The sequence below is a fragment of the Abramis brama genome (assembly GCF_963993115.1).
Source record: "Abramis brama genome assembly, chromosome: 13".
Taxonomy (NCBI): Eukaryota; Metazoa; Chordata; class Actinopteri; order Cypriniformes; family Leuciscidae; genus Abramis; species Abramis brama.
Window position 1 is genome coordinate 8,913,676 of NC_139975.1, and position 23,168 is coordinate 8,936,843.

Genomic DNA, 23,168 nt, shown 5'->3' on the forward strand with positions numbered 1-23,168 from the left:
ATATATATATATATATATTTTTTTTTTAAACAATGTAAATGCCTTTATACTGTCAGTTTTGAACAATTTGATGCATCTTTGCTCAATAAAAGTATTAATTTCTTTTAAAAAAAAAAGAAAAAAAAAAGAAAGAAGGTAGTGACTGAGACTGAGAAGTTGGATTACTGAAAGTTATTATAAAGTGTTATGGTAGTCTGAAAATCAACTATAATTCTGCATGATCACCATCAGTAAAACTCAACATGACGCATCATAATGGCATATGGACACCGAGAGGCGCGTGGCTCATTCATAGGCAAACAATTCAGCAGTGGCACCCATAATTCAGTAACTCCAAATAACTTTGCTTTCCAAACACATTCTGCGACATGTGATTGCCAGAGGTCTGCATACAATCCACACCTGAAGAGTTGTAGGTAATTAATGAGTCCTTGTTAAATAAAGACGTGGCTGCAAACAACAGAGGGAGTAATAAGACTAGGCCTATGTCTTATACATTGATGACTGTACACTGACTAAATAATAAGGCTAATAAGAATATGACTTATAATAAACTGGTTCGCCACCATCCTCGACCAGCAAGAAAACACATACAAGTGCTGTTTATTTATCTATTTTCTTTAAAAAAAAAAACTAATATGGAATGCGTCTGGTCTAGAGGGGTTTAAATGGTTGTGGCGTTTTCTCTACATTCCGACAGATGGCAGTAATGTACCGTCTAGACTTTACCAGAGAGAGAGCGTGGCGAAAATAGCGAAGCTCCATAAGTGTTTGGACATGGTGAACTTTACATTGCGAACATGCTTCAGAGACTTTTAACATATTTGATTTGACCTTACACCTGAGCTGTTAAGAAAGAAATAATATTCGAACTCCTGTATCCAAAACATAAAATATATTTAAATAGCTATTCCTGCTGAATCAGCTGTTTTCTGCTTTCTTTGGGTTATTTATTAGAAAATATAAAACATTCTTCCTCAAAGTTTTTTTTTTATTAATAAACCCAACATATAGCCTACCAAACAGAAGATACTCAAAAGGCAGACCCATTTATTTATTATTATATAGGATTATTATAAATTATTGCCAAACAGCTGAAATTTCATTGAACTGTGCCCACTCGTTATTCGCCGAAGAGAAAAATTAACTGGCATAGACTTCAATGGCATTATCTATTTGAGCAACACGCATGCGTATAACAATCACCCTAAATAATCAAGCAGACAAGTGTGCGCGCGCGCGCACGACTTTTGTTGTAGAGGCACAACGAAAACCATTCGTGTTCTCGTGTTCATAGTTTACGAGAAAGATCATGAAATCTACAATTGAATTTCTTCTTTCAAATCTGAATGACTTCCCGTTGTCTGGTAAACCGTGACTTGAGTAAGTAGACCTAATCAATCACATCAATCAATTTACATTAGCCTATAATGTGATTTATTTTAGCTATAGTTTGCTAAATGGGTTACAGGAATAAAACATACTGTACATTTTTTTTTAAATACTTTTTTTTAAAAGTGCAGTTTGTAGTTTATTATATTGCCCTATTCAAAGAGTACAATCATGACAAATATGAGATCAAATGGTTTAATGTTTCAAATCAGCAGAGGGCAGTAGTGCTCCACTTTGTAGTTGTTGTGTATCAAGTTTCTTTCTCTCTCTCTGTCCTTTTCCTTTTTCCTATTGCCCTTAGTAACCCCAGTAATTAAATTCATGGTGGGAGAAATGTCATAGCATCCTGGGTGTTTCAAACTTGGATTCCTGATCAGTGAAGACTCTCAAAAATGCCCTCATGTCATACCCTTTAGTGTTTCCAACATGTCCCTGTCTGTTCAGTTTTTCCAGAATATGTCTTCATTTCTGTCTGCCATCGGTTTATTTAGTAACCTCATTACATCACCTGTTTTGCTGTGGAATTTAACAGGAGGTGCAATTATCTGTAATCCAATCTAATTCAATATAAAATGAAGCTTGATTCTATGTTTAGTTTGCAGAGTGATTTACTTAAGGGAGAATATCTTTCATTTAAGTCATGCGACAATAGATACGTTTCTCATAATTGAGACATTATAAGAAGCGATTTAACAATCTAATCAGTAACACTATCAGAGGCGGTTTCAATTATTCGAGGCATTCTTTTAATTGTTTATTAACTAGCTGTTGTTGATTGTATATTAACCGTTGTCACCGTGCATGTCCTTTGGGAAATTTCTGTAATGAGAATGAAAGTGACATTCACAGTTTGCATCAAAGCTTCTCTCTCGGCACACTGTATTTGATTGAGAGGAAGGTGAGGCGTCTGCGAACTGCATGTCTTTCATCGCCATTTATCTGGCATTTTTGCTTATCGCGGTGACATCACCAATCAATAATTCCTGTTCTGAGAAAAAGTCAACAAAAAGGCTGCTGATTAAATCAGCGACGGACTCCTTTCAAGGTCCTGATGGTATGAGAATACACACGAAGCTGGATGCACAACGTCCGTATATCCTTTCCTCGATATTCTGTAAACGTCACAAGAGTTGGGCTGCATGGATCAACAGGAATAAACCTCACAGAGGTGTTTTATCGATATGTGAGGATATGGATGTTTCAGACTGTCTGTTGGTTTTTTATTTGTTTCAGTGCCATGTTTACATCCTCCTTCAGTGCGGTCTTGTCCTGAGGTGTCATAACTTGCTGCATATGGCTGGAAGGAGAGTAAGGAAGGCTGCGCTCCCCTTGGGAAAGATTCTGGTTCAAGAGAGATGATTCTGTGACCACGCTCTGATCATTGAGCCATTGCTTATGTGAGTTATGGCAAAATGGATCACAGGGACTCGTAAAGACTTTCATGAGCACTGACTCTATCCTTCTTTACTGTTTAGGTCCCCTTTTTAACTCTCTCCTTTGTTGTTTCTCTTGTTTTGGTGCTCCAGTCCCCCAAAAGGCCTTTTTATTTTTAACCAGATTCTTCTACTCCTCTTTTTTGCTTTCATGGATCATCCTCTTTATCTTTCTGATCTCTCTCTCTCTCTCTCTCTCTCTCTCTCTCTCTCTCTCTCTCTCTCTCTCTCTCTCTCTCTCTCTCTCTCTCTCTCTCTCTCTCTCTCTCTCTCTCTCTCTCTCTCTCTCCAGATGCTCCTGGCTGGGAGAGGGCTTCTGAAGGGCGAATGTAAAGCCCAGTGGGCTGCTGTCGGCCTTGCTGCAGGGGGAGATGTTGAAGAACGCCAGAGCAGAGACGTCCCACTCCTCGTCCCATTGTTCCTGTCACTCCGTTCCCGGTAATTAATATCCCCTGCTAAATACAGACACTGTAAATCATAACATAGCCATTATATCCATGGGGAGCCTTCATATATCATCTGTAGACTTCGACTCATGAGTCTTTGATCAGCTGACCCAGGTTAAGTACATATTTGATGAGTGTAAATAGAAGGCTGCATCCCTGGACTCACACACAAATCTCTCCGTGACCTTGTACGCTCCTTGTGGCCTTGTAGGTGTTGCTAAAGCTGCGATTAGAAAGTGTGATGAGACTGAACTCTATTACGTCCGTCTATTACGATATCTATCTATCTATCTAAACATTGCCTTCCTATAGCTCAAACAGTGAAGCATGGCATCAGCAATTCCAAGGTCAGGGGTTTGATTCCCAGGGAAAGAAAGAACTGATGTACCTTGAATGCAATGTAAGTCGCTTTGGATAAAAGCATCTGCCAAATGCATAAATGTAAATTTGGTTGCATTACTAATTTGATTAACTTATTAACATTAAATTAAAATAATACAACCCATCCCTTCAAAATGTGCATGCCTCCCGTTTGGTGGTGAAATCACAGCAATGGTACAAGGCCACTTTCAAAAACTTTAACACTCACTGTCCCATGGTGCAAAACACCCAACCTTCACCCGAGCTGCGAAAACTGCGAGCACTTGACTAACAAGCCTATTCACACTTTGCCTTTTTGCACTTTACAAAGAAACTTGCATACTTACTTAAAACATAACTTGCCCTTAAATAAATGCACTTAGGGTGTAGTGTCGAACTACTGTAATACAGAAATTTGGCACGGTAAAACTACTTGCATTCTACCTTGTATTAATAATAGCTTCTGTTTTGTATTACTTTTCATTTGTAAGTCATAATAAAAAATAAAAAATCAAATTAAATAAATGTACATGTAAATGCCCTCTGTTGAGTCACCAACGTCATGTCTTCACTGATGACGTGCACTGGCGAGACCTCCAGCAACCTGTCGCCCACATTATTGCAGCAATACCAAACGACAATGATCCAATGATCCAATCAATTATAGATCAACAAAATTAAAGGGTTAGTTCACCCAAAAATGAAAATTCTGTCAGTAATTAATCTCCCTCGTGTTGTTCTAACCCCGTAAGACTTTCGTTCATCTTCGGATAATTTCATAGGTAATAGATAAGGTTCATAGGTAATTTCATATGCCAGCCCAGAAAAGTTAGTAAAGACATCGTTAAAATATTCCAAGTGACTACTGGGCTGGAAGATGAAATTACCTTTCAGCCAGCTCTCAGAATTCATCAAAAATATCTTAATTTGTGTTCTGAAGATGAACGAAAGTCTTACGGGGTTAGAACAACACGAGGGTGAGTAATTACTGACAGAATTTTCATTTTTGTGTGAACTAGACCTTTAAGTCTCGCCCTACAATTTTCCTTGTTTTGTTTTATTGCAAGAACGAGTGTAGACATACAGAAATTGTACAAAATACACATATCGACAAAACACAAACATCAATATAAGGGGAGGAGAAAAAAAACAAGAACAAAAACAGAACAAAACAAAAAGGCAGAGAAAAGAAAAACCTTATAATTAGAAATACTACATGTCCTTTGGGGGTGTTGAGTGTTTTAGGGTATTCGGTTCTTGAACATTTTCTTTCTCTTTTCTTCCCCCCCCCCCTTTTCTCACTCTCCTCTCCTCCCACTCCTCCAAACAAAAACAACAATAATAAAGATATTAATAGGATTTCCTGATTGATATGGCTATCTGTCATTTTTCCTTGTTTGAAAATGTTTCACTCGGATATACACAACAGGGAAGAAAAGACAATTGCAAATTCTGTTTCATGCCGGCTTTAAAGGAAACTTTTTAGTGGGCTTACAGACAGCAGTATAAACAGATACAGATGTACAGATAGCAGTGGAGGTGGGGCAGCAGGGAGAGAAGTATCGTTTAAGGTGCTGCTCGGAAGAAGTCACCCGCTAGGACACAATTCATTTCCAATGAAAGTTGGAGGCGGAACGGAGAGGGGGCTCAATCCCATAAAATTGCTGTGAATGAGCAACGGAAAAGTGGAGTGGGTGTCTTAGACCTGTGCGCGGGTGCCAGGATCCAGCCCTGTGCACGATGGATGAGAATGTGAGATCATACACCAGACTTAACCCTTAAATGCATGAACGTTTCTCCAATCATTATTACATATTCGAGTCTTTAGCAACCCGGATCTATATCTAACACGGATGGATCTCTACCTGACGCGATAATATAAAACTCTTTTAGAGTATCAATTACAGAAGAATAAAATAAAGCATATTTTGTTATCAGAGCTCATTTCCCAGTACATTCAGCATCTGGATCATATTCGCCATCTCAAACATTCTCAAATCATTTTCAACATCTTCAAAATCAGTATTTTGCTTCAGTATATAGCTTCTTCACCAAATCCACCATCAAATGACAGTGACGCTAATATTTTATAGCGTTCAGTACTTGCTCTGCAGTAAATCGCTGAGCCACTTCAAGTTTTGGTGATGACACTTTCTATTCTTTTGTTTTCTGCCTGCGGTAACTTTGAGTGAAACGTCACTTCATACTTTTGTATCAGACATTGCCACCTTGTGGAATAAAGGTGAATTGCACTTATTCAGTCATCAAAGATTCAGTTATTGTTGTGCAGAAAAAATACCTGCACTGTTACACACCTCGGGTCGTTTGCGACCCTATACAATTTTTACAAAAAGTGAACATTCTTTTATAATTTTATAATTTTTTTCTTGTTATATTGTTTATAATTAATTGATTGAGGAATACTAAGAAGATTGATGTCTAACTTTAAAAAATGAACGAGGACGGTAGTGAATGACGTCCCGGGTTACTAAAGACCCAAGTTATGTGATTAAGGGTTAAATCAATTTACAGTTTTTCTCAATTGCTTTGGCTAATTTTTTTTAATCATTCTCTAAACTGTAAGTGCAATTGTCACAACTTTCCCATGAGACATCATCACGACTCTGCAAAATGTAATAACTCACCCAAACATTTATTTTATGCTTTAACCTAGTTATTGTGTCAGTAAATTGGCCAATGAATTCAATAAAGAAATTGTGTGCACATCCAGAAACTTTTGGCAGTTGCTCGATCAAATAAAGCATCAAACTCAGAACAAACAACAAGTGGCAGTGTGCCGATTCTTGTTTGTTCTGAGTAAACTGGCCAATGCCACCAAAATGTAAAGGTTTTCTGTCATTGTGTGAGCAGTGCTGATCAAACTGTACTGTACCATTTTTTTTTTTTTTTAACCATGTCAACACTGAAAATGTTATGTTCAAATTTCATTTTTGTTCTTCTTTTTTGCTGACACTGACTTCACTGACTGTTTACTGCCCTATCCAAGAATTTTGGTTCTGTCTCGCTGAATGCTATTGGTATCACACTGAGCTTTTTAGGTAGGCTACAGATTTCAACATTATAAAGGTTTGTAGGGAAACATAAATACTGTAGTACACAGAAAAATAATGCACCATATACAGTACATTTATTTTTGTAGCAATGTGCTACATGTAAATATTTGCATGTCCATTTTACACATTTTTACATGTAAAGTCATAAAGTCAACATTTGCCAATTTAACATATATCACAGACATTCCATGTCAAAGATATGTATGGAATATACATGAATGTCTGACAGATTTTGATTATTGAATGGCTCATCTTGTCACGAGATACGGATATGAACCCAAACGCAGACAGTAATAAATAAAACATGGATTTATTAAACAGACAGAAAACAAAGACCCTCGAGGGGGCAAACGAACATTGACAGGACTAGACTAATAAACTTGACAATAACATGAGACTAGAACTAACAGGCAGGATACAAACTCCGATCACAGAAATAAACAGCTCACAGAACAGGATGACAAGATACAAAACGAACAAGCACCGTGTAACAAACACAAGGACCTTAAATAAGAGACATCATCACCAGGGCACAGGTGACACCGATGAACAATCAAGACTAACGAGGAGAACAAGGGGGCGTGGTAAACAACACAAGACAACGCAATCACATAGCCCAAAACACAGGCCATCAGTGTTGCCAGATGTACGATAATTATCGTATTTGTACGATCATTTTGACCTCTGTACGATGTACGATCAATAATGGAAAAAATCCTATAATGTACGATAATTTCAGAACTGTGTGACACTTCAAATGATGGTCGTTGTAATAGGGCTTCTCATTGATCTAGCTGTGGATTCTACGTCTACCGGGGGAAGAACGTGTAGAGAGAGGGAGCGAGAGACCTTGCGTGTGTGTGCTAGTGTGCCTCACGAAGCGCATGTAAGGACCCAACCAATCAAATGTAAGTGCGGGCGGGCTTTTATCTATAGCTACTCCCGAACCGAATCAGAACCAGAATCCCGAACCGAATCAGAATCATTTTCATGTCGTTGACTCGTGTACGATAATTTTTTTCCAAATACGATAATTTTGAGCTTCTGGTACGATACTTGGACATTTCCAATCTGGCAACACTGCAGGCCATGTGTTTGCACACACAACATGAGAACAAATCTTGACACATCTTGCATGTGATCAAGGAATGTTCAGAAGTTGTGAAGAGTTGACAATTTCACTGAGAATCAACTCAACGGTTTTGATCAGCAAGCCATGTGCAGATTGACAATTGTACATACTATTTTTAACACATGAGCCAATACATGTGCTATTTGCTTAATTGCATAAGAAATTCAAATTTGATGTGAACAAGACAAACATTTTTTAGGAGATTTTAATATTGGTTTGAGAAAAAAATCAGGAATTGAGCCAAAGTAAATGAGAAAAACAGTAAAAAAGTACTGCCAACTGTGCCTGGTGAATCTCCAGCTCCATAAAGTGCAGAAAGTGAGCATAGGCATTACAATTAAACACTCAGTAATATTTTAAAAATGCAAGGAATACTTGAAATACATAAAATATATTATGTGAAAGTATCCACCATTTTTAAGGTAAGAGCAGTAGTGGCCATTTGTCTTTTATGCTGCTTGATATTGCATATTATTTTTGATTTATTATTACATTATTATATCTTATTTCTGTATTAGGATAAAATAAGGTGGATATAGTCATGGGAATATAAATATAGGAAAATATACTTTCTTTTTTATGTTTTTAACTCCCAGGCTTTAGTTCATATAGCTGTATATCAATTTACAAAAGGCTCCAAGGCAGTTGGTGTTTGAGTGAGTGTGTTCAACATCATGATTTGCTACTTTGTTGTCTGTCACAACCAGTAAATCAAGACAACTGGCTATGTTCATTGAATGCGTTAAATGGCAATAAATCTACTAGGCTAACTTTTTAGAGCACTGACAACAGTGGTGTATACCTGTCACAGTCATGTTTATTTCTGTTTAGCTTCTTGTGTTTTACTGTAATTCTCCTTGTGCTCATTTTCCTGCATTCTGTTTTCCTAGCTAGTTTCTTAGTTCGTTGGGATGAAAGCACTCCCGCCATTGAGGGTGAGCTACAGCTGGCCTCTGCAAATTTGAAGATTTAGTTTTAGATTAGTTTACTTCAGAGGTGTTCAGCGTATGCGTGCTCTATTGATGAGGCTCCAGTGGGTGTGACAGATTGCGCACAATATTATATATATAGTTATATCGATATATAAAGTGCTATTAAAACAAGGTAATGCTAATTTTATAATAGGCCTAGCTATATAATTCTAATCTCACACATTGTTGATCTGCATTCTGACGTTTTTATTTTATTTTTCTATGCTATAATGTATTTCTGTAATAAACGACATATGTGATATGATATATCTTACCTTTCAAGCAATGTGGAAGCAAAATGGATAAACAAAAAGTAAACTTATACAGCCATGTTATCTTTGCAAGCACAGACTGTATTTAGTTTAATCAGTCTTTCTTTTAATTGTATAATTAGCATCAAACAAACAATATAGTTCTTATTCACAGTGATTAAAACCAAATAGGTGGCGATATGCACTGAGTAGCCTATGTAACTCAGCATTTAACAAAAGAAGTAGTATGGCACGCTTTTTCTTAGCGTTCGTTTCCATGATGACTCGTAGATTCGTCGCTCTGTTGAGAATGTCTGTTGTGTTAATCATGAACATACTCTTGAGTTGGATGAACACTCCCGGACGTGTTTTTGGAACCAGCATACCTCGAGTAAGCAAGGTTTGGTTTAATCAACCGAGAGTTCAGGGTATGTTTGATGGTAAGATAACCTTGCTTTCTGGAATACACATCTGGGGTGCATTCCTCTGCAAACACCTCTGAAGTAAACTAACCCTGGAACATGAGCTGCTCCGAAGCAGGTTATGTTCAGAGAGTAGGTTGCTATGGCTACTTACATACCCTGAAAGTTGCCTCCGTTTTTGGAACCGAAAGTTGAGCTTATCTGGTTATCTGTTTAGTTTTTTGTGTTTTGTGCTCATTTTCCTGTGTTCTGTTTTCCTAGTTAGTTTCCTTGGTTGTTAATTAATCCCGCACCTGTTTCTGTTCGGGTTAATTATCTCTCCCCATGAATTTAAACACTTAGTTTCTTCAGTTATTGATTCAGTCTCGTTTGAGTGTAAATGGTGTTGTTATTTCCTGGTGATTCTCCTGCGTGTTCTCTTGTATTTTGTTTATTAAAAGAAAATACAATACCCAGCTCCAGTGTTTATAACGTGCGCCTGCATTACAGTGAAGCTCTAAGTAATATTTGTAAGACACGAGAAACACCTAAGTGAGGACCTATTCTAAAACCCTTCTTAAAAATGAATAGATTATGAGAAGATGCATTTGTTTAATAATCTTTTTGCATGAGGATTTATGCTGAGAAATGCTGAACTCATCTTCAAGTGTCTTGCTCTTGATCATCTTCAGTATTGTGTAACGCACGTAACCTTTTGGCAGCCGCAGAGAAGTCGATAACAATAAGTGTACAGTTACAGTCCTCTAGCGGTCCAAAACCGCTTCCAACCGAGTCTTAATTACTCATAACACTTCTGCAAGCCCAGAGACAGCTCAGTGCAGCTGTAGTCTCTAAGCGCTCCTTCTGTCTTATTTAACAAGACTGAGTGATTGGAAATTTAATTTAAACTCAGTTGTTTGCTTTAGGTTCCCCGTAGTTGTCGTGAAATTACCCAAGGTGTGGTTGTGATTGCTCTGTGTGAGAGTTCTTGTGAACGCCTACCTTGTGATGGCACGTTGAAGAATTATTTACTCACTCCCACTTCATTTTATCTATCTATCTATCTATCTATCTATCTATCTATCTATCTATCTATCTATCTATCTATCTATCTATCTATCTATCTATCTATCTATCTATCTATCTATCTATCTATCTATCGTATCTGTCATTGCTGTACTGTGCTATAGTTTTATCTAGCCATCCATCATTATATCTATCGTTCTATCATGCTATAGTTTCATCCATCCATCCATCCATCCATCCATTTCTATCTATCATTCTATCATGCTATAATTTTATCCATCCATCATCTATTGTTATATCATGCTATAGGTTTATCGATCCATCCATTTCTATCTATCGTTATATCGTGCTATAATTCCATCCATCCATCCATCCATCCATCCATCCATCCATCCATCCATCCATCCATCCATCCATCCATCCATCCATCCATCCATCCATCCATCCATCCATCCATCCATCCATCCATTTCTATCTATCATTCTATCATGCTGTAATTTTATCCATCCATCATCTATTGTTCTATCATGCTTTAGGTTTATCCATCCATCCATTTCTATCTATCATTCTATCGTGCTATAATTCCATCCATCCATCCATCCATCCATCCATCCATCCATCCATCCATCCATCCATCCATCCATCCATCCATCCATCCATCCATCCATCCATCCATCCATCCATCCATCCATCCATCCATTTCTATCTATCATTCTATCATGCTATAATTTTATCCATCCATCATCTATTGTTCTATCATGCTGTAAGTTTATCCATCCATCCATCCATCCATCCATCCATCCATCCATCCATCCATCCATCCATCCATCCATCCATCCATCCATCCATCCATCCATCCATCCATCCATCCATCCATCCATCCATCCATCCATCCATCCATCCATCCATCCATGGTCAGTTAATCTCTTTGTAAGGCCTATTAAACCTTCAAATTGCGGTTTTTTATTTTATTTTTTTATTTTTTTTATTTCATATAAAGCTTTGTCACGCTAATATTAAAATGTTTGCTCTGACAAACTTCCCTTTTCCAATTAAAAAGACGCTTGAATTTCTTTGAATTTCAGTTGAGTTGAGGAAGTGCAGTTTTTCCTCAGACATGGCTGCAATTGCATGAGTCTAAGCAGTGAGGGGACAGGCACTGGCGTGGCACCATGACAGGAGACATGGACAGGACAGGACCGGAGCCAGGAGGCAAAGAGACGAGAAGGAGCACATCTCCACAATCACCTTTAAAATGCATGAGAGCTTCCCCCAGTGACTGCCGTTCTGTGCCACTTCGCATGACTAATACTGCCTGGAAGTCACTATGTCTCTTCACCCGCTTTCCAAAAGCTGAATTAATTGGCTGTCTCAAGCACACATGCACGCAGACTAGATCCCCAAAAAACATCCCTCCTTAAAGTCGGGGGCTTTAAATAGAATAATTAAACCAGGGGGAGCATTAGTTAACTAGTAGCATTTGAGAGCTGTTGTGGACATTTCAGGTCGACCACACATTCAGTTACGGGTCCTTTATGTAAAACATAATTTTACGGATGAGCAGGGCTGTATTAGGGGGAGTGAGACATAGCCACTAGTTTTAGTGGTAATGGAGTTATAGAATAAAGTCAGTGTGTGTATCAGTGGTGTCAGGGGTGAGGAGTCTAAGTGAGACAGTGAGTGCAGGAGTCTCGACTGTTTTTGAATGGTGCCGTTAAATTCTTAAATAGGATACATACATATTTAAGGCTTTGCAGGAGTCAAGGGGTCTTTGCTATCAGTTTGAAGCTCTTTCAGATTTCAGCATGAAAATAAGAAGTTTGAGGATCTGCACTGGAACTTTGTTCTATTTTATATTACTCTTTGTTCCATTTTATATCGACCTCACTGTGTGTCTCATTCAACTTTAAGCATTGCATCAGTGCATGCATAAATATGTTTCCTGCTGAATGCAGCATTGTTTTCCAACATGATTTCATACTATACAGCTCTGTTGAGTCACTCCTTTTGAAATTCGATGGTGCCGAAAGCTTTTTGCTGAATTTAGAGAGCAGGTAAACGTAGATCGTGCTCCGTGGTAAATTCAGCGAAACCACTTAACCAGCGAAACCAGACATATTTTGTCTGGCCTTTGCATAGGGGCGCAGTCATCACCGCAGGGAGAGAAGTATTCAAATTTGAAAACCTTTGAAAAAGACCCCTGTGTGCATGTGCTATAAGTCATATGTAAAACCCTTCCGCACAGTTGTGATTGTGGGATGCAACTGTTCAAATCTGATATCAGTGTAAGCAGTGCCGTGTGGTGGTGTTCATTTCAGGACATGTTGTCATATGGCCAAACGGTCAGTAATAATGGTGTCAGTAATAATCCGGGCATACAGACATCACTGAAAATAATAACTTTAGAGTTCATTGATATGTTGATTCTTAACTGCTTTGGGATGCGTTTCTTAAAAGTTTCGTAAGCATAAATAGAGTGTGGACAAACTTGCACCAATTCTTTCGATGATCTGCTTATAGGCTTACAATGATTTTGAGAAACTAAACCGGTTCAGCAAAGGATTTATCAAACTGATTCAAATTGGAAAGTGTTTTTATATTTGTTAAAAATACTTGCTCATTTAGTATCATGAATAATTGGTATGTTTTTGATTCAACAAAAAGAACCGAGTCATTTGTTCATAATTCGGACTACACTGGTGGAGCTGTAAGTTTTTGATTCACTAAAAGATCCGGTTCATAAGAGTCATTTAGCCGTGAATTGGACTAAGCTGGTAGGTGGGCATTATCACATAATTAGACGACAAACAAAGACGACATAATTAGCCAGTCACAGTGATGGAGAGGCGCTGCCTTTCACCAGACATTTTTCTCATTTTATTTGTGTGCTGCTAATTATTGCTAAGCATTGCCATCTTACCTCCCGAGTATAAGGGCGCTTTCACACTAGCACTTTTGGTGCGCACCCGGGTTCGAATGACGTCAGAGTTCGGTTCGTTTGGAAAATGTGAACGCTGTCTTCCGAACTCGGGTGCGCACCCACGAACCGTACTCAAGTCCGCTTAAAAAGGGTGGTCGAAGGGGAGCAATCGAACTCGGGTTCGGAACAGGTAATCAAACCAAGTGTGAAAGCGCCCTAAATGCACACTAAGCCTCCAGAGCAACTTAAATCAAATCTCTTCAACCATAGTGTAATACATTTTGTGAATGTGAGAATAAGATTGAGAGAGAGAGAGAGAGAGAGAGAGAGAGACCTCTGAGGAATAAGAAAGCCTTCCCTTTTTCCTCATACCAGAAAACTAGTCTAAATATAAGTCTCTGCTTTCCTTTACTGCTTTCATCCATGTCCAGTTAGCAGACTGGCTAGAGGTGCTCCAAAAACATGAGAGAGAATAGCTAAGGGGAATGTGTTTTTTTGGCATATGCTGAGAGCTAAGGCTAATGCAGGGCCCATTATTCAGCCTGGCCTGACATTGTCCACCTCTATGGTCCCCAGCGTGACTGGCTGTCTGAACCGCGCTTGCGACATCAACACACAGGGCTCGACAGTTGTGCAGAAATCATTGTGGAAGCCTTTAACTCATAGGCGGTCCAGACATTGAAGAAAACACATCCCATAATGCACCTCCTCGCTGTGAGCACTTGAAGGAATGGAGTCCGAGCACCAGCAGCTGAACGCAGTTGCCATAGCTGCACCATTACTTATTAGGATTGGCACTTTGTTTTCCACACGGGAGGTAACAGCACTGCTGCTCTATATGGCTCTGTTGATTACTGTTGCTTCCCCACAGGGACAGAATGGGGAAACGCACAGAATACAATGAAATGATTCATGAGGAAGTCACTTATAGATTAAAGGTGTTTATAAATCATGTATCTTTTCTTTTTTGCCAACAGATCTGTTTTTACAGAGGATCTGGGGTGGCAGCCTTTGTTTGAAACAGACAGCTGTGCTATTTTAAGGCCGTGGTAATGATTTTATTGAACAGTAGATGCACATGATGACAAATAATAAATAATGACAATTTATTTTTGCTTTTAAACCATAACTTCAACATGCATGGTGCCGCTTATCATGGAATGATATTCCTCTCAAAAGTCGTAATTATGCATCCAAATGTGTCTACTTCTACTATATAGTAGACGAAAAACAGTGTGAGTCAAGTAGTATGTTCAAAATTCAGGCGAAAAGTACACAAATTACTTACTTCCGGTGGGATTCTCTTCACAACTTAGTGTTAACTAATAATTGTTGCAAACTGGTGCTACCAACAAAATATTAGTGCATTCCTGGAACTGGGCGTCGTTACACTACATCCTTATGCATCGCTTTCTGCCAGGACTTTTACGTGCTTTTCCCAAATCACGGAAGTGACCTTGACGTCCGGGTTAGCGGTAACATAAGCCATCAGGCAAGTGTTATTTAAATAAACTCCTGATGTACTTACACACTTTCCAATGCCTCTTTTTATGAGTACAGAACCTATTTGTACTACTGTAGAAGTTTGGTACCATTCTGGACATTGTTAGTGGGGTAACTTACGAGATACAAACTAGGATCCATTAGCGCCTGCACTAAGCCATTCGGATGATATCTCTAAATAAGCTCTAACCTAATAATGTTCAACCAAGGGAAAAAAAGCTTCTTGGGGGTGTTTGGCTCGAGGTCATGGTGCAAAGGACACTAGGTTGAAATGACTCTGAACCATCCCTTGGATGTTTTGATTTGGGCTGTCAATTTGGCATGTTAATTTAGAAAATAACGTGAAGATAATGCATTTAATTATGCCCCTGACCCCTATTAAAAATAGTGCAGACAGAATAAAAGACAAACTGACAATCTTGACTGCAGAATTGATTGCTGTGGACTGTAAGCCAGTGACAGATAAAACAACAATATATTGACTTTTATAGTCGTAGCTGTAATGTTCAATATTCTGTTTTGCCACACTAGTGTAAATGTCTTTGAGTAACTTTTATTTAGGGGCTTTGCTCTCCAACATAGATATTTGCAATTATTGTAATTAATTATATTCATTATTTGACATAGTGTGTGTTTTAAATTGATTGACAGGTCTAGATTTGATTTAATCCTACCAAGCTAAATGACAAGTGCTCTTGCTTATCCAAGACAGGATAGAAGTCATGCTAGCACCTAATGAATACTTTATTCCATAATCAATTAATAATGTCTTGGCAGTTTTCTACAAAATGTACTCATTATTTTTTTAGGATGACTGCAGTTACGAAAAATAAACAAATGCATCCAGACCTACAGAATTATTTCCATATATAAATAACAGATCCATGTATCACCTGAACGTGTTCAGTAGCTGTCATTTTTTCTCCACTTTCGACATCTACATATTCTAAATAAATATTATTGCCACACACATAATGGCCACGGTGCACGCTATCCCTGATTGGCTGTTTGTTTTCTGTTGAATGCCGTTTAATTGACAGAACTGTCTTCAGAACTAATGTCACCGTGGCAACGTGGAGGTGATTAACAGTGCACGGACAGAGATTGTTTGCGAAGGGTTGCTGGAATGAGTTTCGGAAAAAACAAGCTCTAGTTTGTTATAGCAGGATTCTATCGACTGCGTCCCAACCTAATGGGCTTTATAATTAACAGCAGTAATTTTCAGCAAATAGAGGCCCTTCTGTTTATAGTACAGTGGGCTGGAGGGAGACGGGAGGTTGACATTTCTCAAAATGCATTTGATTGATCTTCACCTCCCCACTGTGGGCTGTAGATGAAAAGAGCTAAGTAGATATTTCTCCTCTTTAAAGAGACCCCGTCCTTGTGCTTTTCCATTCAAGGTGGGCTTTAGCGCAGTAAATATCTCATGCTTGGCACTTGAATGGCACTTGTGTCACGATCCACACACAAAAACAAGGTAGGATCCAAATTGCAGTATATTTATTAAGGGCCAATCCATTACATCATAATCCAGTCCAAGGTCCATGGAGGGGAACAGGAACAGCGGGTGATGGCTTAGCCGGCGGCCAGGGTGAAACGGACAGTCCATCGTGCAGCAAGGGAGAAGCAGACAGTTCATCGGGCGGCCAGGGCGGAGACCACAGGCGATCGGGCGGCCAGGGTGGAGACGACAGTCCATCAGACGGCCAGGGCGAAAACGTCAGTCGATCGGGCGGCCAGGGCGGAGACTTTCCCTCGGGCGGCCAGGGCGGAGACTTTCCCTCGGGCGGCCAGGGCGGAGACTTTCCCTCGGGCGGCCAGGGCGGAGACTTTCCCTCGGGCGGCCAGGGCGGAGACTTTCCCTCGGGCGGCCAGGGCGGAGACTCTCCCTTGGGCGACCATGGAACAGGGACAGACACCGGCTGCTCAGGAACAGATACCGGCTCAGGAACGGACACAGGCACCGGCTCAGGAACCGGCTCAGGAACGGACACAGGCACGTCGGCGGCTATCTTGTCTGGAAACCCTGGCTCAGCAGACGTGACGTGAACAGTCTCTGGATCGGCAGACGTGACGTGAACAGTTTCTGGATCGGCAGACATGCCAGGTCGCTGGGGTGGCGCCGGCAGGGCGAGCAGCTTGAGCGGGGCCGGCAGGGCGAGCAGCTTGAGCGGGGCCGGCAGGGCGAGCAGCTCGGGCGGGGCCGGCAGGGCAGGGGCGCGGGCAGAGCAGGGCGCCTGAGCGGCGCGTCAGGGATGGCAGTCACCTCCAGAATGGTCTCTGGGTTAAGAGCCACCGGACAAGTCGTTGAGGAGGGGTTTCTCCTCCTCCGTCTCCGGACCACCGGAACAGGGACCACCGGAACAGGGACCACCGGAACAGGGACCACCGGGAAGACAGTGGGCTGTTCGGGGACAACCACTGGGACGACAGCGGGCTGCTCGGGCACGACCTCCGGTTCATTGGGAAGGCAGGAAGTCTTCTTCCTCCTCCGCCGTCTTTGATGGCGAGATGCAGGCTCACGGCTGGACATCACCGGCCCAGGATCGACGAGAGACCGAAGCGGAGAGTGGTGCCGGGGCTCACATCTAGCCCCTCCTCTCCTGCGGCCTCCCCGGGTACCTGAAAACCTGGCCAGCCGTGTTCCCTCAAAGGATGGTCCGTGTCTGATGGAAGGGGGTTCAGGGGAATTGACCGCCATAGTCTCCTCCGTGATCCGGGCCCACAGAGCGAAACACTGGAAAAGGTTCATCCGGGGCGGAACCTCTTCGGATTGAGAGTTCCCCCCCGCTGCCTCCTCTCCCTCTCGGTGGCTGGGGAAGAGTCATGGAAAAACATACCTCTGGATCTTAATGTGACGGAGTCCTTCTGTCACGATCCACACACAAAAACAAGGGTAGGATCCAAATTGCAGTATATTTATTAAGGGCCAATCCATTAGTATAATCCAGTCCATGCAGAGGTCAGAATCCAATGAAGCAATCCAACACAAGAACTTTGCAATACCCAGTTCACACACAAAGGATAGCCCAAAATCGAAGCTTATTATTTACTCACCCTCATGTTGCTCTTTTCAATATAATAAAGTAAAAGAGAACTGGGGCTGTCATGCTCCAAAAAAAAAAAGAAAAAAAAAGAAGCACCATATTGAAGTAGTCCATATGATTTGTACACCACATTCCAAACCATACAATAGCTTGAACTTGTTGTTCAGTGAAAATCCTGACATCTGCCTTACCGCTCATTGGTTTGCTCATGATAGAAGTGATAATGTCTGAATGTGAATGAATCTTTCTTTTGAGTCAGACCTTTTCAGAAAATGAGTTCATCCAGTTCATGAACCAAGTTTCAAGTTAATTTAATTGATATTGCGCATTTAAAAACAGCCAGCAAGGCTGAGCAAAGTGCTCAACAATATCATGTAAACAGTCTGAATGACTGAATGGTTCAACTCTCCGCTTAGATCTCCATTAAAAGTAATGGCATTGAAAAATTCAGCTGGGACATTTTTTGTGTGTTCCACAGACAGGTGGGTTTGGAATATCATGAAGGTTTGACATAATTTTCATATTTGTGTGAACTTTTCTTTTACAAGGAGACTTTAGAGAGGAGATGAGATTAAAAAAAGAGTTTTCAGACATAAATATGTCATTTGCACCTCTACTGGATGCCAGATAACATGAACGAGAAAAAAATGTCATATACATTACATTATCACATTCACATATGTATATTCCATACGTATACGTATACTAACAATAACATGTTTTCTTAGGAACCACCCAATATATTTGTTAATGAATGAGACTTTTGTCACATACCAAGCTGAAATGAAATAAAGTGAGACAGGCTCATTTATGGTGATGTTTAAGGTGACAAGATGAGCTTTGTGTCATTTTATCTCATGCTCTCCACTAATAGAGCTCTCTTCTAATCCACTGTTATTATTCGTGACAGTAGTATGTGTCAATCCACAGAAATTTGTGAAGCTAAGGTAAACCTTACTATTTCCTTTGCTCATAGCCTCTCATTTGCATTTTCTGGACCATGTTGGATTAAATTTCACTATTTATTATTATACGGAAAAATGTGCTTGACATTTTGTGTTGCTGTGCTGCGAAATTAAATTCTGTTTTGATGGCTTTGGTAATCGTTTTAACCGTGCTGTCTAACTGTTTAATCATTTGAGATAAATATATTATAGTATCAGGGAATAAATAGGCATGATTATACAAAAAGCATACTTCCCTAAATAAAATGTTCTGCACCCAAATCCATATTCTGCCATTCTGTAAGTATATTTTGTGCCAAAAATCATCAAAATTCCCTTCCATCTCTTGAGGGACTGTTCCTAGCTCTCAGATCTGAATTTCTAGCCTTGAGCTGCATTATATTGGTCCATTAGCAACTCAAATAAACACATACAGACAAACTGATCCTCTGCTCTGTGGTTCATTAAAATGGAAAGTAATAAAGACTGCTAATAAGGTGAGTAAGCCAATACAGAAAATACCCTCCTTCTCAGTAACAAGCCTCTCTGTAGATGTATTGTAGCAAATACCAAAGCTTGCCCTGCAGTTTCCCGGCACAGACTGACGAATCAGATCGAGGACATCGGCACTTGAACTTAAACTGTGTTTAACCCACTGATGAAACTAATGCTTGAAGGTGACTGTAATGAATCTGGTGGCTGTAGAAAGTGCACGACGAAGGATATGGTGATAGATACAATGTCTTTAATTAGCAAACTCAAGAACATTCACATCACATTAACACAAACAATAACCGACAAGGACTGAACAGAACAGGGAGTATAAATACACCGTAAATGAGGACACTAAACGGGAACAGCTGACAAGACTTAACTAATTAGAAACAATAGTGACTAACGAGAACTAATACAGACTGTGACATGTCCCTGAATGATAAAATAATTAGTTTTTTTTTCCAAACAGTTCAAAGTCTGATTTAAGTAAGGGATAATGTAAACAAGACAAGGCTCCTCACCAAATAAATCAATACGTGAACATTAAATATTTTTGAAATTATTTTATTATTTACCTGCATATTATCTTCTTATGACTTTTTCTTCTTATGACTTCACTGATGCCAGATCTGGGCCATAAGCAGGCCATAGCAATGCCACATGTCAGCCAAGAGAAAATAAATAAACCAGAACTGGACCTTATCTAAGCCACAAAATCTGTGTATATTAAATATTGAGTCATCTCAGCCTTAATAAGCCTGTTACAAGCAGAATCACTGAAGGAAAGAAGAGAACAGAAAAGGAGACGAGCAGAAACACAAGAACTACAACAGACTTCAGCCACAGCCTTAGATGAAATCAACTGAAGAGAAAAGAAGACATTACATCTCTCAAGATCTCAGAGGAGGATTAAACAACTCCACAAACAGCATTACCAGCTTCACTTATTACTAACCAGACTGACTTTATTTCTTTTAGACGTCTACAAAAGTTTGTATTGAGAATTAACAAGGGTTTAACTCTAATGTGTTTCATTAGACGTCACCATAACTATGATTATTGTTTCCATTAGTTGGGCTCTTAACTCTTATTATAGCTTTCGTCTTTTTTGTCCACTGTGACAGTGTGTTTGTTAAACATATTTGCAGCAGCAAAGAAAGATAAAGAGAAATGAGATCAGGTATGATGGTTACCTGTTGATGGCTTTATAATCATCATGAAATAGCCTGATTCACTGATGTTTTTTTAATCTAACAATTATGTTGTTCCATTAATACATTAATACTACAAACCCTGTGTTACTGCAGCATGAGATTCAGCAGTATTATAACAATCAGTTAAAATATTTTAACAAACATGAGCACTGGCAAACAGGAGTGAGCCACCCAAGGGCCGTCATTCCACGCTGCATGTGGGCCAGATCATCTTTCCACGTGGGCCGGATCTGGGGCGTCACAATGTTGCTATGTGGGTGTTATGTGTCATTTGTGACCCTGGATCACACAACCAGTCACAAGTAGCACGAGTATATTTGTGACAATAGACAACAATACATTGTACGGGTCAAAATTATAGATTTTTCTTTTATGCCAAAAATCATTAGGATATTAAGGAAAGATCTTGTTCCATGAAGATATTTAGTAAATTTCCTACCGTAAATGCAGCACAATCGTGAACATAAATGGACAACTTTAAAGGCGATTTTCTCAATGTTTTGATTTTTTTGCACCCTCAGATTCCAGATGTTCAAATAGTCGTATCTCGACCAAATATTGTCATATCCTAACAAACCATACATCAATGGAAAGCTTATTCAGGTTATGTATAAATCTCAATTTCAAAAAATTGACCCATGTGACTGGTTTTGTGGTGCAGGGTCACATTTAAGGATTAAAATGCTCGGCTAAAGTAGGTCCAGGCAGGTCTTGACCGCATTACATGTCCATATCACTTCGCCAAATGATTTCAGTTATTTCAAAGGTCCTTATACAGCCTACAACAGCAAAATAACCAGAACCCACAACAACACTGACCAAGCAAATAAATAATGTAAACAATAGGATAAAAACGTCTAATTATTTCCATGTTTTTTTTTTTTTTTGCCACAAAAGTAAGTTTTATTATGTACGGAAACATGTTTCACTATTATAGAGATGCTGCTCCTGAGCACTGTTGAGAGACACACAGACTCTCTCTCTCTCTCTCTCTCTCTCTCTCTCTCTCTCTCTCTAATAACTGCATTAGTCTGCTATCAATGGCTCAAGCCTCCGTTACTAGCTCTAAAATGACGTTTTGGAATTAGCAACGGAAGCATGGGATGAGATGCGTAAGAAATTAGTCCTACACGCTAGAAACCTGACAAATGTCCTGAAAAACAACATCTGAACAATGTCTTGAGGTGTGGTTACCGCAGTATAAGCAGAATAATTGACTCCGTTCCATTGAATTATTAGAAAATAATGTACACTAGAGCTCTGCTTTGCGTCGTGGCCACAGTACCACCTCAGGTGTGCATTATTTTCTAATAATTCAAAGGCCAGTCATCAATTATTTCTTACTTAAAAGCTCTGACTTTTGATTTCAGACTTGCTTTGTCAAATCTGAGCACATGTGAGACGCTGAGATCACTTCTGAAACTCTACAGGTGATGAATCTACAGTTACTAAGGTCCTTTTCTAAGGAGAAACATTTGAGAAGGGTGATATTTAAGGAAAGTTCATTTTAATCTTTTGCTGTCTAGAAGAAATAATTAAGATTTTGAAGAGATCACATTTATGAGTTTTTTTTCTCTTACAGGTCTCTGCGTCCCCTTATCCCTAAAAAGCCCCCAGTCCCATTACAGTAGACAACCTTGTCTCACATGGCAGGTGTTTTCTTGAGGGTCGGAGCAAGGGAATGGCAGCAGAAGGAGTTCTTGTCATGCAGCACACTCAGCTTTGTCCTCACCATGAATATCCAACGTTATAATCACCTGCCTTCAGTGAACTGCCATTGAGAGGTTGTAATCTAACAATGTCTGCACACCAATTATCCTCTAAATGAAGTTTTACAAAGCCTCTCTGTCAGCCCCAGGACTGGCACCTCAAGATATTTTTGTGAAGTTGTCATGATTCTCATCTTTGTGACTAATGCTACGTGAAGGAAGATGATCGCTTGCGGTTAAATTAAATTTTTGCACAGAGAAATTCTTACAGGGAAAATGCCAATAGTATGACAAGCGAGATTTTAAAATAATTGCACCTTTCACTGAAATAAAAACAAGCATTTCTCCAAAAGACGTTGTGGACAGGTAGTCATCCAAGATGCTGCGTGAGGAACCTTTTATAAAAAGAGTTTAAAGACAAAATAAATTCAAAATGGACTCTCTTAAAAGACATTTCTGCTCTTATTGAAATTAATAAGTGCTTGTTTTTCTGAGGAAAGCAAATGCTTGTCTTCGCAATCTTTTACCAAAATGTAATATAAATTGCTTCGCCTCTGAAATGACTTTCCATTTTGGCTGATGTCGCCAAACTCTCTTATTTTTCAACCATGTGTGTGTGTGTGCATTATTTAGTTATTAGGCGGTGAGAGGGAAAAGAACAGAAGAAATGGTAAAAAAAGAAAATTGTTTAATCAAAGGAATGGAATGTAAACAGAATGCATTAAAGGCTTTAAATGCAGGCTTTAAAGGCATTAAAGTAAGATTTTTCAGCTTTTTTAACCAGGGTAACGGCCCATGTCAATGACGTCATATCCGCGTTACCATAAATGTTTGGTTTTACTTCCTTATT

At 39.5% G+C, this 23,168-nt stretch overlaps 1 long non-coding RNA gene across 2 annotated transcripts; it reads left to right on the forward strand.

Annotated features, from left to right (window-relative positions):
* The first annotated feature begins 1,229 nt into the window (after window positions 1-1,229).
* On the forward strand, window positions 1,230-23,069 carry LOC311094734. Of its 2 annotated transcripts, none has more exons than XR_014608719.1 (3): window positions 1,230-1,383; window positions 2,626-2,789; window positions 3,118-4,126. It is a non-coding gene; the product is annotated as an uncharacterized lncRNA (long non-coding RNA). The 2 variants fall into 2 exon arrangements; XR_014608720.1 differs by lacking the exon at window positions 1,230-1,383 and adding an exon at window positions 21,980-23,069 and having other exon boundaries at window positions 3,118-3,263.
* Window positions 23,070-23,168: the final 99 nt, after the last annotated feature.